Source organism: Hyperoodon ampullatus (assembly GCF_949752795.1).
Source record: "Hyperoodon ampullatus genome assembly, chromosome: 2".
NCBI lineage: Eukaryota > Metazoa > Chordata > Mammalia > Artiodactyla > Ziphiidae > Hyperoodon > Hyperoodon ampullatus.
The window spans coordinates 130,668,267-130,690,302 of NC_136915.1; positions in this window are offsets into that span (position 1 = coordinate 130,668,267).

A 22,036-nucleotide genomic window follows, 5' to 3' on the forward strand; every position below is an offset into this window, starting at 1 on the left:
CAATATCTTTCTGCATATGCCTCCTCAGGCAAGGAGACAAAAGCGTAACTAAACAAATGGGACTATTATCAAACTAAAAAGCTTCTGTACAACAAAGGAAACATCAACAAAATGAAAACCTACCAAATGGGAGAAGATATTTGCAAATCATGTATGTAATATCCAAAATAGATAAAGAATTCAAGCAACTCAACAACAAAAAAGCTAACAATCCAATTAAAAAATGAGCAGAGAAACTGAATAGATATTTTTCCAAAGAAGGTATATAGATGGCCAACAGGCATGTGAAAAATGTTCAACATCACTAATTATCAGGGAAATGTAAATCAAAACCACAGGGAGATATCACTTCACACCCATTAGAATGGCTATTATCAAAAAGACAAGAAATAAGTGCTGGAGAGGAAGTGAAGAAAAGGGAACCCTTGTGCACTTTTGGTGGGAATGTAAATTAGTGCAGCCACTATGGTAAATCACATGGAGATTCCTCAAAAAATTAAGACTAGAACTATCATATGATGTAGCTATTCCACTTGTGGGTGTTTATCCAAGGAATACAAAAACACTAATCTGAAAAGATATATGCACCCCTGTGTTCATCACAGCATTATTTAGAATAGACAAGATGTGGAGACAACCTAAGTGTTCACTGATGGATGAATGGATAAAGAAGATACACACACACTTACAATGGAATAATAGCCATAAAAAGATGAAATCTTGGCATTTGGGACAACATGGATGGACCTTGTGGGTATTATGTTAAGTGAAATAAACCAGATGGAGAAAGACCAATACCATATGATTTAACTCATATGTGGCATATAAAAACAAGCAAAACAAAATGAATGAAGAAACCAAACTGAAACAAATAGATACAGAGAACAGAGTAGTGATGAGCAGAGGAGAAGGGGGTGGAGGGAGGGCAAGATGGGTAAAGGGGGTCAACAATATGATGACAGTTGACAACTAACCTTTTGGTGGTGAGCACACTGTAGTTTATATAAATGTCAAAATATAATATTATACACAGGAACCTTATGTGTTATAAACCCATGAAACTATAAATAAATAAAAATTTAATAAATAAATTTACTTTCATTAACTTATGAAACAGCAACATACTTTGCCCAATTTACTTAGCTTCAGAATTTTCATTTGTACAGTTTGAACCAGAAGAAGTACCTTTTTATTGGTTTATTTTTTTTTCTAAAATTCTAAGACTAAATTGTTATTACAATGTCTTCACAAAATTATTAATAGAATGCCTTCATAATTATCTCACGTAAATATTTAGATAAATAGCTATGTAATAGCTGAATTTTCTCAAACTGTTAAAATATTATTTCTAAAGGTATATTTCAGGTTAAGAAGGATTAAGCTGCAGAGATATAATGTTTAATGATATTTCTCAAGTGATAAGAACTTACTATCAGAAGCATGTAATATATTAGTACCCTCATTATGGAGTTCAGATTCTCTCTTCAGCAGAAAATGCTCAGGGCATATGTGAGTGATGATAATTTTTTTTTCTATGCCTATATTCTTATAGCATTTCTTATCATGATGTCATTGTGTAACTGCATTTAAAGTGGGCTCTTAGGGACTTCCCTGGTTGCGCAGTGGTTAAGAATCCACCTGTCGGGGCTTCCCTGGTGGCACAGTGGTTGAGAGTCCGCCTGCCGATGCAGGGGACACGGGTTCGTGCCCCGGTCCGGGAAGATCCCACATGCCGGGGAGCGGCTGGGCCCGTGAGCCATGGCTGCTGAGCCTGCGCGTCCGGAGCCTGTGCTCCACAACGGGAGAGGCCACAGCAGTGAGAGGCCCGCGTACAGCAAAAAAAAAAAAAAAAAAAAAAGAATCCACCTGTCAATGCGGGGGACACAGGTTCGAGCCCTGGTCCGGGAGGATCCCACATGCCGCGGAGCAACTAAGCCCATGCACCACAACTGCTGAGCCCGTGTGCCACAACTTGAAGCCCACGTGCCTAGAGCCCGTGCTCTGCAACAAGAGAAGGCACCGCAATGAGAAGCCCGCGCACCACAACGAACAGTAGCCCCCACTCCCCGCAACTAGAGAAAGTCCACGTGCAGCAACGAAGACCCAACACAGCCAAAAATAAATAAATTAAAAAAAAAGATGATTCTTTAATAAATCAATCAATCAATAAATAAAGTGTGCTCTTAAGCATTTGCCAATTAAAGAAACTCAACATAAAGACCCAAAGACCCCATCTGAGTTTGCTAAGTGATGCAGTGTTAATAAAACTGTGGCTCATTGGAATCTAGTGTGTTACAGGATTTTTTGCACACTTAGCTCTTCAACTGATTTGGTTTGGATTCTAGTCAAATTACTTGGTACCTTGGTTAAGTGGGCTTGTGAAAAATACCTGATATATACAACCACTTCCTATGGAGCTAATAGCTATGTGTTTGCTAAGTATTTTGTGAGAAGAAAAGATCAGAGAGCAAAGAAAGCTGGATTTCCTTAAAAGCACTGAACTGTAACATGTATGTAAAGACTGGGTAATTACTGGGCAGAAACAGGCCTGCCAGTAAAAGCCAAATATATGCAGCTCCCTTCTTTTGCTGAAAATCTGTCCTAGTTTCATGTTAAATTATATATTAAAAGAATACTGCATTTTTCTATAATGATGTTTTTATAATATAGAGGGTGTTTCTGACCAAAGACTCTACATCCACAATATATGATAAAAGCAAAGGTATAATGATAAAATATCATACTCAACTCATTTAAGTAGTAAAGTATATTCTAAACCTCATACTGGACAAATACAGTCACTGTGAGGTGGTTCTATAAGTCTCTAATATATTTTAAAAAGGTATATATCATGTTCAAACCAATTTCTACTATATCTTAAATTATAACTATATAAAATGAACACATTAACTTTAATGACCACTTATTTACACTAATATAAGTCTGTTCCCCAACAAGAAAGATGTACATATGTATATGGGTGTTTGTATGAGTTAGATAACTGGCATCTTTTAAAAAACTGTTCAAGAAAGTTTGAAGTAATGAATTTTCATGTAGCATGAGGAGGTAATCAAAATCATTCTCCCATATTTCCTTAATTCTAAGGTGCCATATGTTGTATATGTCCTTAAGTTAGTGAAACTTTTTTTGGAAAGAGAAAGCAAGTACACCAAATGCGCACATTAGAAGGAAAATTCTGGTTTTATAAATCTTATAATGAAAAAAAGAAAATGGAGTACATATTTTTATTTACCTTAGAATTAAATTTGAATTTAAGCTTAATTTCTACAGTAACCTTTAGAAATTTTTATTATGCAGTCTTTCTTGATGATAATTTGTAATTTGCTATGATTGATTTAGAATTTCCAAATTTCCATCCATTTTTAGAATTCAAAATTTTGGCTAAAACCATCAATTATTGGAAATCCTCTCAATGTAGACTGTGCATGAGGCCAGTACCTGAGCTGATCCTCTAGGGAGCTTCATGGAGAGTATAATAAGGGGAGCCCTTGTTGAGCAATTTATAGTTGATTAACATCATCATGAATTGCTCCCAACTTTATTCATGATTCTGAACACTTGAGATAATTGAAATACCAAAAGAACGAGTATAAAGCTATTAGGACGAGTGGCTACTTGAGCCTACTCACAGTCTCTTTGAGGCAGAGGCTCATTTTGTGCATAAGTGTAAAGAAATATATTTTTGGAAAAATAATTCTAGTTCCAGTTAGAAGATGGTGAACTCAGAGATTTCATTTATCACTGCTCAAAGTGTTTAGAGCCATTGAAAACATTTCCCCCTAGACATTGACATGATGGACTTATTTTAATCAGCAATTACAAAAGTTGACCAAGTGCCAGGCATCAGTGAGTAGATTATTGGGCAAAAATCAGTTTTTCCCCCTTGTACAAAACCTGGATGCATCCTGTCCAAGGACAGACTTAAACAGGCAAGGGAAAGTTTATTGAAAACGATTGCAATTGGAGAGAGAGATCGGACTAAACTCTGCTGAAACAAAAGGTGGGACAGTTTATCAATTCTGGAGTGAGCTAGTGGACTGGTACTGGAGGACATTAGGAAGAGACTGGTTAATGTGATTAGGCCATCTGTGTTTGCTAATCAGCACTTATTGAAGTTAGACTCTTGCCCTCCCACAGAGAATGCGGTGCTATCTTTCTTGATGATTACATTTCGAAAAATGGCTCCCATGTCCGTGAGAAAGACATTCCTGGGTTGTAAATCTGGCAAGATTACTAGAAGAAGATTTACGTGTCAAAGGGGTGAAAAAAGAATTTGCATGTTTTTTAGAGTAAATGTTCTAAATAAGGGGAGGTCAAGGACCTATAAGTCAGGAAGAAACCTGTCTAAAGTTTTATTAAGCTGAAAGGAATGTTAAGGCTGTCTTGGTCAATCTAAACCTTGAACACAGGTAAAGATGTTTGCCAACTCTAGAGAAAAGCCTACAAGTACGGCAAGCTCCTTTACCTTTAATCTCCCATCCTCCCTAATCTGATTTAGATATTTCCCTTGTGTTGTCACAGGCTTACCAATATCACAGAATTTATCAGGTCAAATTGCAATTTTTTGTCTGTTTACTACTCTTGACACTAGACTGTAAGGTACCTGAGAACAGGGATCCTGTTTACATTTGTAACCACAGGACCTACTGTAATTCCCCTTACCTCAATTAATGCCTGCTAAAATAAACTGAATTCTAAAAAATTAACAGAAAAGTAGCTGAGATAGGAAATAAGAATGTGGGAATTACAAAAAAATTAAGAGCCTTTAGTTTAGTAAAATGAAGATGGTAGGGGAATATGATCAGAAGCCATATATTCCTAGAAGGTATGAAATTTTCTAGTAAATCCTAGAAAACTAGAAGTTGGCCACACCCAGTGGAGATAGGAAAGAGGGCTCACATTTAATGTACACTATATGGTAGACACTATGTTAGCATATCAAATTTAATCCTTTATCTGCGAAGAAAGCACTGCAAACCCTATTTTATAAGTAAGAAAACTGATACTTGGAGTGGCCATATACCACCTACAGAACAGTGAACCAAGATTTAAACACTCACCTTTATGGCCCCAAAGCTGTTAAATTTGGCTGCCTTAAACATAAATTATAATAGTTTAAGTTTAGGAGAGAAAAATGATCAATACTTTCAACTTTGCATATGAGATGATATCCCTAAGAAGGGATCACCCTCAAAATATAAATAGAATCAATAAGTATCAGATGTGTCTTTAAATACTAGAGACAAGCAAGGTTGTAAAGAAAACTGATGATGTTTGGGGGTACCTTCCAAAACTTTTGAAGGTGGTGTCACCACAAGGAGACTCTGTCTCTTGGTAGCACCATCAGCTCTGCTTCTGGATTGGATGGATTTTGAGATGACATTAGAAGTGCTCTTCTCTTAGAGTTAGGACATTCTCGGATTCTTTAGTAATGAAATACCTTTGATTCTTTGCTTTATCACCAAAAAAGATGGTTTAAAGGAACAACCTTTTTGTTTTTCCAGATACACACTGGGAATGCTATTTACTAACTCTCACTACATGCTAGAGATATGATGGTAGTCCCCTTATATATCGCAGTATACCGTACAGAAAATATTAAGGCTACTGGCATCAGTCCCATATGATTAAATAAGCTATTTAAAGGAGGATATTCCTGAACTGGAGAGGGATGTCTGGGACAAGAGCAAGCAGGATGAGGATTTAATCAACAATTTAGTTTTCTCTGGAAGCCTGATAAAATTCAAATACCCATGTCTCGCTTACATGGGACTTATTTTTCAACATAATATGGCTTGACAATTTTTCTTAAGAATTTGGGATGAGAAGGAAAAACATAATAATTTAATCTAGTCAATAAAAGGAATATTGATGTTCCTCATATTTCTTTGAAGTCCTTTGGTAAATTTCTTGACTTGTCATCTGACTGACTTTTACCCTTTTCTAGAAAAAAAGCATACCAGGAGGAAGTAAGACCTAGTGCTTTTTAGTGTACTCTTGGCATTCTTCCAACTCTTCTGGAAAACATCATTCTATCACTTATATTCCTGTCGAACTGTAAGTTGAAATGAAGAACCCTCTTACCCAGCCTCTTACACAAAAGTATCACGCTATTCTTTAAAAGACCCTATCCAAACAGACACATTTTAAATAATTATTAGTTCATCATCATGACCCAACAAGACTGCAAGGTTGCTTAGCAACAGAATCAGGCACTCTTAACAGGAACATGCATGGGAACAATGGTGAAAAGTGATGGAGATCTTACAAAGGCAAATTCTTTGAATTAAATCTTTGTGAAAAGACATCACGGGGAAAATGAGTTTTTTAACCTAAGAATTGTTTCCTGAGATTGATACATTATTTCATAGCTAAACATCAACCACTTTCCATAGAATAGATAGAACAATGGAACTTTTAGTCTTTACATAATTTAGGGCACTTACAAAACATTATTTATCAGTGTTAGCTTGAAAATGAATAATATTTCTGTGTTGTCCCATTATCTTTAAAACTGTATAGATACGTAAAGAAAGGAAGTTACTTACAAAAATAAATACTGCAAATGTATTTGATTAACGACGTTCTATTTTTATGTCATACATAGACTATAAAAAATTGTATTCTTTTAAATTTGAACAAGATATAAGTATATATATATATATATATGTATACATACATAGACACAAACATGCATTATCTATCTAATTCCCATTTCCAGTGGAAAAAAAAAAGAAAAGAAAAGAAAAAGCCTGCAAAGCATTGTCTCTTTGGGACTCCTAGATGGACTAATTTTTGACTAGTTTGACTGAATGGGCTGATTTTATACTACAATACCTGTAAAGGCACTAACTTGCTTCTATTAGTAAATGGAAGAAAATCCAGTACATATGGGCTCTGTTGATGCAATATGTAAACACCCAGCAAGTTCAAAGAGTAAGCTCAACATCCTGGCAGAAGACCTCAACTTTGACCCTAGTCCCATCTCTGGCTTGGACAATTCACTTAACCACCATAGACCTCATATTCCTCATCTATAAAAGGAGGCCTCCAAGATTATTTTCAGCTCTAAAATTCCTAAAGTTCATGTCCGTCAACTCTAAGTAGCATCATTCTTTTTTCTCACGGAAGAATTGTTTGTTTTAGTGCATTGGTTATTTGACTACTGTCTTTATGTAAATACTAGAAGTAGCAGGCTTGTTCACCAATACATTCAGGTATCAGGCAGAAAATTTTCAATACTGGGTTTTTGTTTGTTTCTTTCTTCATGGCTGATTGCATGTTGCAGAGCTGATTTTTAGTTTCTGGAAGTTAAAAACATGCAGGTGTAGATATAATATGCTGCAGGTGTAGATATAATATGCTGCAACCATTTATATCACCAGCCATAATGTTTTAAAACAACTGGCTTTTTTGCATAGTCTTTAGAAGAGGGTTAGATGAGCACTTCTGTTTTCCTTTTCTTGAGAAGTTTTATAAAAACACCAAAAGGTCATCTTTAAAATGTCAGACAAGATTAACAACAAAATCTTGGAAGACAGCCAGTCCACCAAGGAAACAAACCCAAAGGACTCTTTACAGATGCAAATCTTAAATAAGCAACAGAACCTGAGAGTGGGGTGAGGGCAGGGGAGAGAAATACTTTGTAGCAAAGAAATACATTAAAGAGATGCCTCGGCCTTGAACTGTTGGAAAGGAGTAGCAGTAAACAAACCTGGCCCCCAGCAATTGCTAAAGGGCACATTCATTAGGAAGTTGGAAGCAAGAAGTCTAAGATCATGAGTCAGAGAAGCAGAATCATGAGCCACACCCACACTGGGTTCTATATGCTATTGTTAAAACAAAGAGAAGTTGATGTAAATATTTTAATTGCAAGGAATTGAAAAAGTGGTTATTAATCCCACTAGTTGATGCCAGGCCAGGTTTCTGATTATACAACTGAGGATGTAGCTCTATAGTCCTGACAGCTGGGTAGTAGAGAAGATGCAGTTTTCTTCCCACAAAAATACCACTTCTCCTACTAACAATTCTAAAGGGAGAGAAAGCCTTTAACAGAGAACACATTAAAGGAGAGTCACAGTTATTTAAAACCAGAAACTTAAATATTGATGGAGGAAGCAAGTAGGTTTAGGAAGAGAGCAAGCTACAGAAATTGATAAAAGCTTTGCCCTTTTAGTTGAAATTTTTAAAATTATAAACAGAAATGGAGAATTCTCTGCCATTTGTATTTTATCCAGTATTCAACTAAGTGGCCTATTAGTTTAGTAGGATGAAAAGTATCTTGCTGGCAAATGTGGAAACTAATACTGAAACAAAACTATAAGGCAGAGGCATATTTTTGTAGCAAAGGATTTCACCAGCTTTGTCAGGGTTGACACAAGAATCATATTATAGGGGCTTCCCTGGTGGCGCAGTGGTTGAGAGTCCGCCTGCCGATGCAGGGGACACGGGTTCGAGCCCTGGTCCGGGAAGATCCCACATGCCGCGGAGCAACTAAGCCCGTGCGCCACAACTGCTGAGCCTGCGCCCTAGAGCCCGCGAGCCACAACTACTGAGCCCACGTGCCACAACTGCTGAAGCCCGTGTGCCTAGAGCCCGTGCTCCGCAACAGGAGAAGCCACCGCAGTGAGAGGCCCGCGCACCGCAACGAAGAGTAGCCCTTGCTCGCTACAACTAGAGGAAGCCCGCACGCAACAACGAAGACCCAACACAGCCAAAAATAAATAAAATAAATTAAAAAAAATCATATTATAGTTATACTTAATATAAATGTTAGATTATGTAATACATAAATGTATATTCAGTAAAAATAGTCAATAAATTGTACATAATGTACTACAGTAGTAAATGTTAGGTTCTTTTCAATGAATACTTTATAGTGTTTTTGCGATCTTTATAAAGAGCCTGGTTTTTAAATAAATACTATTTCAAATTTGGGGAATGAGAAGTTTAAAATAAGATGAACCAGATTTCTACAATCCATTTTCTGATGCTCAAAGTGGGCAGACTACAAAATGGAGCATGGCTCAGGCCATGTGGTCATCTGTGTGTTCCTTGCACTGTTTGAATTTTATTATACATCCGTAATATGCAGGGCACAAATCACTCATAGGTTATGCTTTTTAGGCAAACTTTTACACATGAATAACAACTAATTAGAATAGACCTTAGCAAAACCGTGATGTTTGCTTGTTTCATCAAGCTCCACTTTCTGAGTTTCCCCTGTGAGTCTATTTATTGCTCTGTCTTCTCTATTCCCTAATACCCTCTGCAGAACACTTATGCCCTCAAGTTCTCTTCCCTCTTGCACATCATCAAAACTTGCTTTTGGATCATTCAGGCTGAGGTAAAAATGACTACGATCTTAAAGCACAACCAGTATTTGAATTTTAATGGGAAAAAAAGATTTAAGCTAAAGGGATGAGATTGCGAGATAAAAGGATGAGAGTTGAGTGCCAACCATCAGTTAGTAGATGAGAAGACATTTTTAGGCATCAAAGCTTTTCCGCGGGCTTCCCTGGTGGCGCAGTGGTTGAGAGTCCACCTGCCGATGCAGGGGACACGGGTTCATGCCCTGGTCTGGGAAGATCCCACATGCCGTGGAGCGGCTGGTCCCGTGAGCCATAGCCACTGAGCCTGCACGTCCGGAGCCTGTGCTCTGCAACAGGAGAGGCCGCAACAGTGAGAGGCCCGCGTACCGCAAAAAAAAAAAAAAAAAAAAAAAAAAAAATGCCCAGATAAAACATTTCATTTTCCCATTAGAGAAATGCAAATCAAAACTACAATGAGATATCACCTCACATTAGTCAGAATGGTCATCATCACAAAATGTACAAACAATAAATACTGGAGAGGGTGTGGAGAAAAGGGATCCCTCTTGCACTGTTGGTGGGAATGTAAATTGATACAGCCACTATGGAGAACAGTATGGAGGTTCCTAAAGAACTAAAAATAGAACTACTATATTACCCAACAATCCCACTATTGGGCATATACCCAGAGAAAACCATAATTCAAAAAGATGCATGCACCCCAATGTTCACTGCAGCACTACTTACAATAGCCAGGACACGGAAGCAAACTAAGTGTCCATCAACAGAGGAATGGATAAAGAAGAAGTGGTACATATATACAATAGAATATTACTCAGCCATAAAATGGAACGAAAATGGGTCATTTGTAGAGACGTGGATGGACCTAGAGTGTGTCATACAGAGTGAAGTAAGTGAGAAAGAGAAAAACAAATATTGTATACTAACACATGTATGTGGAATCTAAAAAAATGATATAGATGATCTTATTTGCAAAGGAGAAATAGAAACACAGACATAGAGAAAAAATATATGGATACCAAGGGAGAAGCAGGGAGTGAGACGAATTGGGAGATTGGGATTGACATACATACACTATTGATACTATGTATAAAATAGATAACTAATGAGGACCTACTGTATAGCACAGGGAACTCTACTCAGTTCTCTGTGGTGACCTAAATGGGAAGGAAATCCAAAATAGAGGGGATATATGTATAGGTATAGCTGATTCACTTTGCTGTACACCTGAAACTAACACAAGAGTGTAAAGCAACTATATTCCATTAAATTTTTTTTAATTAAAAATAGAAAAATATGGGGAAAAAATCAGGGATTTAGGGGGAAAAATTTAAAGAATCATTACCATATGAAAAAGTGATTAGTGTCACTAATGATAAGGAACGTACAAATTGAAAGCACAGAGAGATATCACTAAGAGATGGCAGGGAAGTAGCGCAACTGTTACATTAGTGTTCTGTTGGGTGAATATGGTGATCCAAGAGATTAAGAAAATAATTTTTTTTTTTAAATGGGGGAAAGCAGAGCCTTTTTTATTTTATTTATTTATTTATTTATTTATTTATTTATTTATTGCGGCACGCGGGCCTCTCACTGTTGTGGCCTCTCCCGTTGCGGAGCACAGGCTCCGGACGTGCAGGCTCAGCGGCCATGGCTCACGGGCCCAGCCGCTCCGCGGCACGCGGGATCTTCCCGGACCAGGGCACGAACCCGTGTCCCCTGCATCGGCAGGCGGACTCTCAACCACTGCGCCACCAGGGAAGCCCCAAGAAAATAATTTGGCACAATCGAATTTTTAAAAACTGAAAATATCACACTATGATGCAGACATTGTTATTAGTTGTTTGCCTAACTGTTCTTGCATATTTAACACTAGGAGATATGTCAAAAAAACAGAAAAATAACCCATAAATTCTCTCAATTTATTTGGTAAAGCTTAAATTCATAGCAAACAAATTTTAAATGCAAAACTGAAGATAGTGGTTACCTCTGAGGGGATCAGAAAAGAGGAAAGGTCACCAGAGTCATGCAAGTGATATCAAGGTAAGAGTCATGTTCAGTTCTTAGACTGAATGGTGAGTCTTTGAAAAGATAATCTGGAAAATTAGAAGTCACTGCCTCTACTCTCAAGGTCAGAAAATACGTAAGAGACCCAGAGAGATTTTTTTTACCACACGTGGTTGCAATTTTATAGATAATAAAAAATGAAATCTCATTCTTGCCATTAAATCAATGTTATTTTTTTAATTTGAAGAAAAATGAGGTTATATAAATTTTTACAGTGGTGAACCCTGTAAAACTGCTCCTTTGAACATTACAGTGGTAATTTCAAGTCTTTAAAACACAAGTTTGAAGAGATAGGAAAATCCATTACATGCTCTTTCATACTTTCATGTAAATTAATATTAAAACCGCTTTATTAAGTTGTGTATATAATAAAATGCACATATTATAGTATGCAATTTGATGAGTTTTGATGTATGTATAAAACCATGAAACTATCACCACAATCAAAATAATAAACAGATCTGTTGACAAAAAAGTTTCCTCGTGGTCTTTTTAATGTATTCTTTCCAACTCTACCTACCCCTCTAATCCCGGGCAACAACTAATCTGTTGTCACCATGCAATAATTTGCATTTTTCTAGCATTTCGTATATGTTCAATTCCACCATATATACCCTTTTTGTCTGTCTTCTTTCTGTCAGCATATGTGAGATTTATTCATGGTGTGTATGTCAATAATTCATTCCTTTTTGTCATTTTATTACTTTTTATGAATATAGTACAGTTTATTTACCCCTTTACTTATTGTTCATTAAACTTTTTTTGACCATATTTAGTTTGTCTTTAATTACATCCAATTTATTTTCATCTTGGACATTGTGATTTTCATCTCTAGAAATTTGAAAGTCTGTTTTGCATTACTTTTTATCTTCTTTGTTTCTACTTCCTTTTGGACATAGGCAGTACAGGTATAATAATTGTTTTAATATCAGTGCTTACTACTTCTAACACTTCCTTGGTAACTTTTCATTGGTTTTCTAACACTGTGAATTTTACATAGTGAGTGTTAGATATATTTATTTCTATAAACATTCTTATGCTTAACTTTGAGATTTATTAAAATTCCTTAGGAATGTTTTGATCCTCTGGATCTGGTTTATAAGATTTGTTATTTGGAACTTTTGCAGTTTTGTTTTAGGCTAATTTTTTCCCACTACTGAGGCAAAACCCTTCTGTGTACAGCACCCTGTAAACTTTGAGGTTTTCCAGTCGGGAAGGTGGGGTGAGAACATGCACTATGACTGTCTTTGTGTGAATGCCATGCCTTGTTACACCCAATCCTTGAGGTGGTTTTCCCTAACCTCAGACACATACCCTGATCAGCACTTAGCCAAATGCTGGAGGGGAGCACTCTGCTGCCATCTGGAATTCTCTCTCTGTGCAGCCCTGTCACTGTTCCTCTGACCTATGAATTCTAGTCTTGGTTTCTCTGAATTCTCAGCTCTGTCTCCTCAACTCATTCCTCAGTCCCCATCTGCACTCAAGATCTGTCTGAAATCAGAAGGACTGACACCAACATGCACTGCAATGCGTTATCTTATGTAAAATTGGGTTTAAAACAATAGTTTACAATTAAGGATGCTTATAATACTGTGATAAGTTTCTTACAGTAGTAACAATTACACACAGTAGGTAATATGTTCAAAGGGCAATTTTCATCTAATATCCACGTTATTTCAAATCATTTTTGGAGTCATTCCAAACATGTTAAATACTATCTCAAATGTAGTAAGTTTTCTTTCTATATAGGACAAGTAATAACTGTCTTATACATATGTATATATCAGACAAATATGAATTTATCTTTTTTCTAGGGTATACTCATATATTACATAAGTTTAACTCTACAATAATTGTTCTTTACTAATTTCCCCCTTTTCAATAAGAAAATGTTATATTTCCTTATATATATTTTTATATATTTTATATATACTACAAAATATGTATTTATATATAGTCCTATGATGTATATGTGTATATATACATAGACTAGAAACATATATATATATACATAAAATACATATATATACACACATAGACTAGAAACAATTAATTGCATCAATTGATAAAACACTAAACTCAGGAAAATCTAACACTTCTCTAACAGTGCTCTGTACCTCCTCTCTCTCTCTCAGCAAACAAATTAGGCAATTTTATATTAAGTCAACTTCTAGATCAAAGCATTCATCACTGAGCCAGAGGAAATATTTTTGGCACAAACTTCCTTTCACTTCTACAGATGGTTCCATATTGAAACTGTTCTTTTGTTCCAATCTCAAACACTATATTAAACAAAGTTGTAACATGTTTAAGATACCTTATTATTTGATAGTTTGTGTTGGGGCCACTCAAAGTATATTTGTAGTCATGAAAGACACTGAGACGCTTGACCCAAGGGTTAAACATTTCCAGAATCTCTAGTGACAGGATGAGATAGCATTTACTGAGAAGCTACCCTGCTGCAGCCTACCACTTCATTTACACATCACAATAGCTCTGAAAAGTAAACAGGATTTTCCCAGTTAGAGATGAAGAACTGTAAATTAAAAGTCAAGGAGACTACCTTTGGTAAGCGATTAACAAATAGCCTTGTTGAGATTTTAATCCAGCTGTATTTTGGAGCAACATGGATGGACCTAGAGGTTGTCATACTAAGTGAAGCCAGACAGAGAAAGACAAGTATAAGATATTGCTTATATGTGGAATCAAAAAAAAGAAGATACAAATGAACTTATATATGAAACAGAAACAGACCCACAGACATGGAAAACAAACTTATGGTTACCAAAGGGGAAAGAGGGAGGGAATAAATTAGGAGTTGGGGATTAAAATATACACACCACCATATATAAATTATACAACTAACAAGGCCCTACTATATACCACAGAGAACTATACTCAATAATTTTTAATAACTTATAAGGGAAAAGAATCTGAAAAAAAATAGGTATATATGTATGTATAACTGAATCACTTTGCTGTATACCTAAAACTAACACAACATTGTAAATCAACTATACTTCAATAAAAATTAATTAATTAATTAAAAAATAAACCAAAAAGCTCTAAATGGCATACAGGTAATTTGACTCCAGGTAGAGTGAGCAATAACTGAAGTATCAAAATTTATATAACTCCACTACATAAGCCTCTTCGAATGATCTCTGCTCCCTATCAGCTCTGTGTTCCTATCTCTATCTTTAGTCTCAGGCCTAGGTCTAATGTCAAACAGTGCACAGTATATTGGAAAGAGGGTGGATTTTGGAGTCTGAGAGTATGAAAATCTCAGTTTTATTTTTTTAATAGCCATGTGAGTGTTATGAACTTAATATTGTCCTCCTAAATTTTTTTGTTGAAGTCTTAATTCCTAATAGCTTACAATGTGACTGTATTTCTCGATAGGGCCTTTAAAGAGAAAATTAAGATTCAATGAGGTTATATGGGTGGGCCCTAATGCAATGTGACTGGTGTCCTTATAAGAAGAAGAAGAGTCACTAGGGATGTACCTGCACAGAGAAAAAGCCATTAGAGAACCCAGTGAGAAGGCAGCCCTCTCCAAGCCAAGGACAGAGGGCTCAGGAGAAACCAACTCAATCTTGTACTTCAGCCTCCAGAGAAAATAAGAGTTCTGTCTTTTGAACAGCTTAGTCTGTGGTATTTTGTGATGGCAGCCCTAGCAAACTAAGACAAGACCTTAAAACATTTTACATGACCTCTTTGAATCTAAATTTCCTTAGTTATTATTATAGTTTATAATTATAATAGATTGTATTGACTAATAAGTGAAATAATCTAGAGTGCAATGATGTACATATTCATAAATCTTATTTTCTCCTGGTATGTTTTTCTTGTGACTTCCAACTCCAATAAACTACTCATTAAGCTCATTCTCAGCAGTGGTTCATGAAACAAATCTAAGGGCAGAGAAAATAGGAAGAGAAATTAATAGTCAAAAGCATCTCGAGAAAGTTCACTTGCATAAAATTCACAAAACAGTATTATTATTTTTACTTTCCTCAAGTTCTGGTCATCTTGTTCTTGATGAATATGTCTGTGAGAATATTATTTTTTTCTTTAAATGGAAAATTTCAAAATGGATAAACCCTTAGCATTTCTTAAATTCGGACAATATTTGAGTGAGTAAATATAAAATGAAAAATGATTTCATCTTATTGTATAAGCAATTAATGCGTTTTTTTGTTTGTTTGTTTCTTTTTTTTTTTTTTTTTGGTCTCACAGATTTACATACCAATTTGTTTGTGTTCCTGAATCTTCTCCTTCAAACTTTTGAGTCATATTCAATTGTGTTGTCTACTCAACAGAAGGGATCTTTCTCTGCCCCAATTTGCTTCACTCCATAGTCCCACAGACGCCTTACAGTTTTGGGGGTTTTTTTTTGGCAAAAAGCTGATAATCATGATTAACCCCTCACTTTCTTTCACTTCCTATTTCACATCTGCTAGTTCAACCATCAGAATATCACCACCATGCCCACCTCCACCTCTACCAATTCTAAATTCAAATCTCCCCTGAATTATTTTTATTTATTTATTTATTTTGCGGTACGCGGGCCTCTCAGTGTTGTGGCCTCTCCCATTGCGGAGCACAGGCTCCGGACGCGCAGGCTCAGCGGCCATAGCTCATGGGCCCAGCCGCACCGCAGCATGTGGGATCCCGGACCGGGGCACGAACCCATGTCCCCTGCATCGGCAGGCGGACTCTCAAGCACTGTGCCACCAGGGAAGCCCTCCCCTGAATTATTTTAATAGCGTTAGCTGTTAATTATTTTAATAGATACACAGCTGCTACTTCCCTTTCCCTCTTTCTCACCCTTTCCTTACCTCAGTTCTTTTCAGGCCTTGAACCAGGAACTCTTCAAGGGATCAGACCACACACCTCCACTCTCCACTGGGAAGTGAGCTTTGCCTCACAAGGCAGGTCCTGCGCATGCTTTCTTTCTGTCCATCAATTTCCCCAAACCAGGTTGAATCCCCACTTGATCGCCATCTCCTAATTGAAGGAAGGGAGAAGACGGGAACTAATATTTATTATTTTCATCTGGGGATTCTAGGCTAGCTTCCTTATATATGTTAATCTTTACATACATGATATTATTATACTCATTTTACAGGCAAATGAAACTAATAAGTGCCTGGGATATTTGCATGACTATGTTAACAAGTGTTAACCTAGCCAAGGAGTAGCAGTACTAGAATTCAAACCCAGATAAATCTGGGGCCAACTTCCAAGTCATTTCTACCTTGTGTTTCTTTGAAGGCATACATTAGCACTTTTTGTTGGCCACCCTGGGATCCCAGAATGACTGTTTGGGCAGGTAGCAAGAGGATATGTTTAGGAAGCAGAAAAAAACAGAATTTGTGGACCATTTCTTCAACTGTAAAATAGAAATAAAAATTCCTAACAGTTCTTTTAAATAATAAAATCAAAGAATTTAGTACTGTTTTTAGGAAAGAATAAACACACACACGCAAATAGATACACACTTGTTATTTCTCTTCCCTCTCTCTCATTAAAAAAAAATTCTAAAATATCACTTAGGGATGGAGAGTTGAGGTGTGTGGCCTGAACGCAGAGTTCCTGGTTCAAGGTAAATACATATACACACAGCAAATTAAGTCACTGCCAGTTGTCCTTTTGGTGACTCCTCCAACTTCACTGCCTACCACCTTACTTTGTCTTCATCCACTACATTGACTTCCTCACACTTCCAGGCCCACACAATGCCCCTTGGGGCCTTTACTTTATTGATTGATTGATTGATTTAATCTATTTATTTATTTGTTTATTTATCTATCTATCTTAGGCCTTCTCTTTATTTACCTATCTATCTATCTTACGCCTTCTCTTTACTTATTTACTTATTTATTTATCTATCTATCTTAGGCCTTCTCTTTATTTATCTATCTTAGGCCTTCTATTCATTTATTTATTTATCTATCTTAGGTCTTCTCTTTATTTATTTGTCTATTTACTTATTTATTTATTTAGTTCCCGTATTTTTTTTTTGGCTGCGTCAGGTCCTAGTTGCAGCACGCGTGATCTTTTCGTTGTGGAGTGTGGGCTTCTTTCTAGTTGTGGCTCACGGGCACCAGGGTGCATGGGGTCTGTAGTTTGCGGCCCTCAGGCTCTCTAGTTGAAGCACGCAAGCTGAGTATTTGAGGTGCGCGGGCTTAGTTGCCCCGCAGCATGTGGGATCTTAGCTCCTCGACCAGGGATCGAACGTGTGTCCCCTGCATTGGAAGGCAGATTCTTTACCACAGGACCAGCAGGAAGGTTCAGGACCTTTGCTTTAGGTATCCGCTCTGCCTGCCAAGTTTATCCTGGAGCCTTGGTTTGTTCATTTAATTTCTTCCAATGCCTTTTCAAAGGTAGCTTTATTAGAGAAGTCACCCTACATTATTCTATTAAAATAGCTCACCACATCTCACCACAGGGACTGTTACCCTAACTTATGTTTGTCCCCCTAACTTTCATCACAATCTAACACACAACATGTTTACTTTTTTTCCCCCATAAATATCTGTCTTCTCAAAAGAATTCTTGTATCATAAGGTAAAGGGGTCTCTTTATGTTTTATTTACTTCTAGATCCCAAATGACTAGATTAGTGCCTAGGGCCTCTTAGCTGATAAATAAATACTCACTGGATAAACTTAATGAAATAATGAAATATGTATATTTGTTACTGTGCAAATAAAGACTTTAAAAAATAAGATCAGTAAATCTCTGGCCACTTCATCTGACAATTGTATCTTCTTCTTTTGTCTTTGTCATATTAAGGACTTTTAGTAGAAGCCTCAGCTGATTGATCATTTGCAGTAGAGGTCAAAATTGCAATTATTTAATTCCACAGATTGCCTTGGAGGGCAATGAAACAGAAAATTGATGCTGCTTGATCTTTTACACAGTTGTTCCTTTATGAAATATAAACCTTAAAAAATGCCATTGTGGAATATAGTAAAGCGCTCTGAATATTTACAATTGTAAGAAAATGTCCAAGAATGGTGTATATGGCAAGTATTTCTATGTTGTACACAGTTTATTAAAATTTAATAAAATACCATTTGTTATCATTTTTTAAAAAATGTCCAAAAGGTTTCAAAAATTGGTAATTTTTCTTAATCTCTCTGCTTTCAATATTGTTTGAAAACTAGAGTTTTTAAATTTAGTTATGATAAATACAATATCTTTTAAGGAATCCCTTTGACTTATGGACCACAAGGTATGTTTCACCTTATTTTTTATATTAGTTCAATATTAAAAAAGAATCACTGGCCCTTTGGCTCTGATCAATTAGATAAAAAATTCTGACTCCCTTTTTTAGAATCTGTCTAATTTTTGTATGGTTTTATGATAAGGCAAGTTTTAGGGCAATATTTATCTTGAAGATATTTGAGTTGTTAAAGTTTCCACTTTTCTTAGAAATGTGTTTTCCACTACCAAGAAAGGAGCACTGAGTAGTACAGGGACATTTTATTTTATTATTCTTTTTCTTTTCTTTTTTCCAGTGGAATTTCTCAGCAGAGTTGGAAATTCCCCAGATTTATAAAACATTAATATTAAATGTATAATAAATGATTATGCTGCAAAATCCAATCACATAGGAATTGAAAAATACCCTTTCTCCATTAAAACTTTTTTTAGGAATGGAGAGTTTATAAAGGATTATCTCTTGAATGCAGGAGAAAAATCATGCCCCACACTCCATAACCAAAAATAGCATTATCAAAGGCAAACACCATTATTCAGTGTAATGAAGATAAGGCTGAGAATTCACAGGACAAATTCTATGAAAAAGTTAAATCATTTATGGCGTTTCTATTGCAGTGGAAGAGAGCTCAGCTACATATATGTATATATATTACCATCCAATTAGATCTATCATTTGGTGGTGTCAAAGAAAATCTTGATGTGACAGAAGAACTCTTAAGCATGATGCCCATGACAAGCACGACTGTGTTCTGGGGTTTAATTAAGTCTTTTTTTTTTTTTTTTTTTTGCACACTGCATGGCTTGTGGGATCTTAGTTCCCCAACCAGGGATTGAACGCAGGTCCTCAGTAGTGAAAGCGTGGAGTCCTAACCACTGGACTGCCAGGGAATTCCCATAATGTCTTAACAATGCTACTATGAAACTAGTCAAATTTAGGACATATGACTACTGAGAGTGCTCCCCAAATGGTCAAAGCTGTTAGACCATTAATTTAAACTGAGGTGGCAACATTTTTCAAGGACATGGAACTTAAGTCAGTTCCTTGCATGACTGACCCAGAGTTACCCTCCACTAGAAAATTAAAATAGAAGACATACTGTTTGTAATAATTAAGTCTATGAACTTTGTGCCCTCCTAGGGCCAGACCACTGGCAATGCAGTTATGGTTGATGGATTAGATGAACAATAACAATCTGCTTACACATTGAGATTAAGATGCTTCAGAAGCGGCATGTTCTGGAAACAACTGAAATTTTAAGAATTCAGTTGATTTGAATAGTTAACAATAAACAGTGGAGCAAAGTCTTGAACTTTGCAATTTCATTTATCATACTGATCTCAGTTTCATCAAATCAGAGTCATGACCAAACTAAATTACAAAATAGTGGGGTTCAAACTTATCCTTCTTCTCCCTCCCATCAAAAAAAAAACCAACAAAAAACAGCTTAAAAATTCTTCAGGCCACTGTTCTCAATATTGAAAGTTTGTAAAAAGATGTACAACTGTGAAGTTACTGAACTGAAATTTAAATACTGTGCTGAAAGCTAAATATGGCAATGATGCAGAAATAGAGGAATTCTATCTTTATGTAACTGAGATTTTTTAATTAATTTAAAATTAAAATAATTACCCTAGTTCTATCAATATTTGGAATTACATTCTAAATTCCTTCCCCTTGATAAAATAAAAGAATGAAATTATTATATACAATTAAAGGTAAAAGAGTTTACTATAGGCCAGATACTCTTATTGTTATTTATATGTTCCATGATAATCTAACTGAATTTTAACAATTCTGTGAGGTAGATGGTATTATTATCTCCATCTTATCTATAAGGCTACTGAAGCACATGCTAAGTAGTTAGCCTATGTCTCACAAGGAGCAAAATGTAGTGTTAGAATTTGAATCTAGACAATCTGGTTCTAGGATAAACGTTTTCAGGTACTAGACTATAGCTACATTACTAAATAAATAAATAAATAAATAAATAGGGTCTGCATCCAAATTAAAGTAAAAAAGAATTAATACAATTCCATTTCTGGGCTTCCCTGGTGGCGCAGTGGTTAAGAATCCACCTGCCAATGCAGGGGACATGGGTTCGAGCCCTGGTCTGGGAAGATCTCACATGCCACAGAGCAACTAAGCTCGTGCGCCAAAACTACTGAGCCTGCGCTCTAGGGCCTGTGAGCCTCACCTACTGAGCCCACGTGCCACAGCTACTGAAGCCCGCGCGCCTAGAGCCCGAGCTCCGCAACAAGAGAAGCCACTGCAATGAGAAGCCCGCGCACCGCAATGAAGAGTAGCCCGAGCTCACCGCAACTAAAGCCCGTGCGCAGCAACAAAGACCCATCGCAGCCAAAAATAAAATAAATTTATTTAAAAAAAGAAAACTTCATTTCACGAGAAACCACTAAGCACTTATCAGAATGGCTAAACTCCAAAACATGGAAATCACCAAATATTGGTGAAGATATAGAGCAACAGGAAGGCTCGTTAATTGCTGTTGGAATGCAAAATGGTACAAGCACTTTGTAAATTTCTTATGAAGCTAAATATAGGCTTACCTATCATACAATCCAGCAGTCACACTCCTAGTTAATTATCCAAATGCAAAACATGAAAGCCTATACACAGATCTTTAGAGCAGCTTTATTCATAATTGCCAAAAATTTGAAGTAATCAAGATGTCCTTCAATAGGTGAGTAAACTGTGATACATCCATACCGTAGGCTATTATTCAGCAATAAAAAGAAACGAGTTATTGAGCCTTGAAAAGACATGGAGAAGCTTTAAATAGATATTGCAAAGTGAAAGAAGTCGTTCTCAAAAGCCTGGATAAATATATGCTTTCACCTATATGACTTTCTGGAAAAGACAAAGCTCTACAGATGTTAAAATGATCAGGGATTGCCAGAAGTTTGTTGGAAGGGGAGGGGAAACAGGGATAAATAAGTGGGACACAGGGAGTCTTTAGGGTGATGCAACTATCCACACAATATTATACTGGTGGACACATGGCATTATGCATTTGTCAAAACCCATAGAACTGTACAACACAAAGAGTGAACCCTAACATAAATTATGGTGCTTACTTAATAATCATGTGACAACATTGGTTCATCGATTGTAAAAATTGTAATTAATAAAAATAAAAATGTAATTAATAAAAAATGCTTTCTGTGGTGTCAGAGATAATCTCTAATATCATGTGTTACTTTTGTGCACAAAATTTCGATAAAAGAAATTCAATATTTATTACAAGGGACTTGTTCACACATTTGTGGTAGCTGGTTAAACAAGAGGAAGCTGGCAAGGCATATAGTCAGGAAGAAAGAATCATGACTGGAAACTCACTATCATGAACTGAAGCTTGGACTCTCTGG